Source organism: Uranotaenia lowii, chromosome 3 (genome assembly GCF_029784155.1).
Source record: "Uranotaenia lowii strain MFRU-FL chromosome 3, ASM2978415v1, whole genome shotgun sequence".
In the NCBI taxonomy this organism is placed as follows: domain Eukaryota; kingdom Metazoa; phylum Arthropoda; class Insecta; order Diptera; family Culicidae; genus Uranotaenia; species Uranotaenia lowii.
In genome coordinates, this window is record NC_073693.1 from 180,820,866 (window position 1) to 180,825,416 (window position 4,551).

The 4,551-nt window shown below is 40.0% G+C and overlaps 1 pseudogene; it reads left to right on the plus strand.

Moving 5' to 3' along the window:
* Window positions 1-1,066: 1,066 nt before the first annotated feature.
* On the plus strand, window positions 1,067-4,311 carry LOC129752893 (uncharacterized; annotated as a pseudogene).
* The last annotated feature ends 240 nt before the right edge of the window (window positions 4,312-4,551 follow it).

Here is a 4,551-nt window from a genome sequence, read left to right on the forward strand (position 1 = left end):
TACGTCTGTTTACGATGGAAAAAATAATGACGCCCAAGAAAAAACATGATAATTTGAATAAAAAACAGCTAATGAATGATCGAAAGTTAAAACAAATAATGAAATAATAATACTTAGCTTTTGATATGACTGTAAAGTTCAGATCTGCTTCGCAGGTAACCAAGGAATACAGATTCCATTTCTATGCAAAACCACGAGTTCACATCCTTGTCGGAGACCTTGGATCTGTCCGTCTCTTGAAGATCCGTCCACAATTGCCAAGCCCGGAAGGATCGAAATATCCATTCATCAATATTCTTCAATACCATTGAAACAAAACAACAAATTCTCGAAAAAAAAATGAGGAGCTTGAAAACTGTGCGTCATTTCTTGGCGATGATTACTTTGATCCTCGGATGCCACCGAAGTGCTGTTTTGAACAAAAACTACTTAATTTTGAGTTTAAAAAAAATAGCGTGTACCATTTACCTTAGAGCAAGTTCACTGGTGTGGTAAAATGTGGTAGAAATTTTGACATTTTGAAAATTTTACCATGCAAAAATGTTTTCAAGATCTTTGGCCGTTGTATTTTTTTACAACACTGTTTCTATTCCAGCCGTATGTGATAGAAACATTGCTATTTTTGCATCACAGCGTGCGAAAATACAACACGTTTTGTAAAAAAACTTGAAGGCCACAGAGCTTGAAAATGTTTTTGCATGGCAAAATTTTCAAAATCTCAAAATTTCAACCACTTTTTTCCAACATCAGTGAACTTGCTCTTAGATAAAATTTTTGATGTACAAGCTGTATGATTATCTGTGGACATTAAGTTTTTAGAAGCCATTACCAGTGCTTAAAACTGTTGACATGCTATGATGAATGTGAAATAAATTTTCATTCACAGTATCCATTTTACTGTAACATTATTTTCCTCGATTTTTCACAAAGCACTCTCTGACTGATCGTCAATCGAAAATCACTTCATTTCAAAATCCGTGACTGTGATCTTCTTGAAAATTTCAGTCATCAAATTCTAGGATCAGTGATCAAGTCAGTTGTTCAACAAAAGTTCACTTCGGAAATAATGACTGAAGAACTGGTGGCTGCTAAAGCTAAGAGGCGCAGTGGCTCTAAAAGATGTTTCACCGAAATTGCTGGCGAGTTTGTAACGCGGGATGGAGAAAAGGCGATTTGTGGGATCGATCCGAATAGTGGGTGTACGTACATTCAGCAGAAGTACGATGTAGGCAACTTCGTACGACATTTTCGCTTAGTACATGCCGAGAAAGCGGCCGAAGAAGGACTTTTCAAGGACGAGTTTCCAGCACCAAAAAGGCGCAGAGTAATTGCAAAACGGTCGATTGCAATCGATAAACTGCTATTCCTCGATACCTCCGTTAAATTGGTTACCTACCATCAGCTGCCCCTATCATGCTTTACTTGGGAAGCACTGCGTCAACTTTTCGACCCCATAGGCGCTGCTGTTGGGTGCAAGATAAACACAGCCAATATAAAAATTCATCTGAAAAATATTGCTTCCAAAATCCGGGAACATCTAAGCGGAGAGATGGAAAATAAACTCATCTCGGTTAAAATTGATTCAGCCTCCCGCTTCAATCGCCACATTCTAGGTATAAATGTTCAATACGTACAGCGAAATGAAATAGTTGTGAGAACCTTAGGTAAGTTAATCGTTGTATTTCCATTTCAGCGCCTATTAAATTTAGATTTCACGGTTTTTAGCTATGCTAGAATAGCTAGAAGTTAAGGGAAGTCAAACAGCTGTCTTCCTTAAGGCAAAGATCCTGGAGGTGCTGAGTTCATATGGAGTAACCATTCATCAAATCTTTTCTGTAACGTCAGACAACGGTGCCAATATGTTGGCAGCTGTCCGGAAGCTTAAAGAAGAGCTTGATCTGACATTACGGGAAAGTTTTGACGAAGAAGAGGAAGTTGATGAGACCGAACAGCGAGACTATTCGGATGAGCTGCAAGAAGCGTTCCATGAAAGGTTGAACCTGGTTCGCTGTGCTGTCCATTCTTTGCAACTTGTTGTTCATGACGTTGTAAAACGAAACGATCCTTTCGTCAAGGAAATCACCGAAATTGCAAAGAAATGCAAGCAAACTCGCTACAAAAACTTGTTCGAGTATCGGAAAGCCAGCTATCCTCCTGTGTGGTGCCAGACTCGGTGGGGGGGGCATTTATAAAATGTTCGAGAGCTTTTTAAATCAAAAAGTTTTTTTTGAGGAACTTGCATCACAATTTCCGGAGCTTGGTAGGTTTTTCTCAATAACTGTCTTTAATTTCAATAGAGTAGTACAAAATATTTCAGATCTCTCGAGAAACTGGGAGTTTATTGCAAGCTACGTCCAAGCCTTCCAACCCATACACAGATGTACGAAAAAGATGCAAGCAACACACATCTTATTATCAGAATTTTATATCAGTTGGTTGATGGCGACGAACGATGTACAAAATGTTGAGAATAATAGATTTGTACAAAAGCTCAAGACTGCTCTATCAACGCGGCTTGCTGCTCTCAGAAGTTCTTGGGCTTTTCAAATGGCGCTTTACCTCGACCCAAGGTTTAACTTTCACGGGTCCAAAGTGTTCACAAACGAGGAAAAACTTCACATTCAAGTATGTACTGTTTCATCACTTTTTTAATAAATGCGTTTTATATCTTAGGAATCCATTGTAGATACTTGGAATCGTATCGAAAAGCTCGAACCACAAAAAAGTTCAAGTCAATCGATTCGTTCCACAGCAGAGGCAGCCATACTTGCCAACCAGACAGATTTTCAAAACTTTTTTACTACCATGTTTGGAGGTACACCCGAGCCATCTGCAGACTCAAGCTCGAACCAATAAACATTTCTAAAGCAGTTGAAAGCACTGGATGCAGAGCCTCGACAAAATGAACTGCACGACCCATTTCAGCATTGGATGAATCACATTTTCATATGTGATGAAAGAAATTAGAGAAACATGAACTATCAAAGAACGAAAGAACATAAGCCGTAAATATCATGAAAATTTCGAAAAAGATACAACGGCTCACCGACAGGACTTGAACCTGCAATCTCCGCTTCGGTACAACGGCGCGTTAGCCAATTCCACCACGGTGAACGTGATGGAACCGGCGAACACGAGCAATCGAGCTCTGCCGATCAACTGCTGGACCTTCTATCGAAACACCATGTATATCCCGCATGTGATCTTTCCCTCTATTGATCTCTCTTGTTTCTCTAACCCCACCCATCGACTCGGGATTTTAGCCGAGCGAGCAGGTCCAGCAGTTGATCGGCAGAGCTCGATTGCTCGTGTTCGCCGGTTCCATCACGTTCACCGTGGTGGAATTGGCTAACGCGCCGTTGTACCGAAGCGGAGATTGCAGGTTCAAGTCCTGTCGGTGAGCCGTTGTATCTTTTTCGAAATTTTCATGATATTTACGGCTTATGTTCTTTCGTTCTTTGATAGTTCATGTTTCTCTAATTTCTTTCATCACATATGAAAATGTGATCATTTTCAGGTACAAAGATGTACCAAGCGATTTCATAACATCAGTATTGATTTCAACAGAGCAACACCTCCCTGTGTAACTGGTCTGCTCGGAACCTTGAGCGGCACTGATTGCTTCTTCATCTGACCGTAAGTTGCGGCAAACCCGAAGCAATCGACCATGTGCTCGCTCGGCTAAAATCCCGAGTCGATGGGTGTGGTTAGAGAAACAAGAGAGATCAATAGAGGGAAAGATCACATGCGGGATATACATGGTGTTTCGATAGAAGGTCCAGCAGTTGATCGGCAGAGCTCGATTGCTCGTGTTCGCCGGTTCCATCACGTTCACCGTGGTGGAATTGGCTAACGCGCCGTTGTACCGAAGCGGAGATTGCAGGTTCAAGTCCTGTCGGTGAGCCGTTGTATCTTTTTCGAAATTTTCATGATATTTACGGCTTATGTTCTTTCGTTCTTTGATAGTTCATGTTTCTCTAATTTCTTTCATCACATATGAAAATGTGATCATTTTCAGGTACAAAGATGTACCAAGCGATTTCATAACATCAGTATTGGATGAATCGAAAATACTCTCATCCAGAGCTCCACAAAGTTGCGATGGTTGTATTGGCGGTACCCTCAAACCAAGTATCGGTCGAGAGGTCATTTAGCGCATTGGGACTTGTACTTTCTGACCGTCGCACTGAACTCGCAGAGGATACGCTTTCAAACATCCTTCTGATAAAGCTTAACAAGGATATTCACGAAAAAGTAATGCCCAATCTGTATGATTGGAAGGAAATTCAACATGAAGAGTTGATTGAGTAACTTAAGATAATTTTATAATCCATTTTACTATTCTTTTATCTCTTTCTTTATAATTTTAATTTTTCGTTATAAACTTATCTTAATTGTTAATTGTTTTAACTCATTTCAAAAATAAAACAAATCAACAAAAAATACATTTTTTGTATAACCAGTAAAGATTATCCGAGCTGGGACAGGCGTGGAAGTTGGGGGTTAGGTGTTGAAATTCAAAAAGAAATTTTGTCCCTGATCATTTACGGC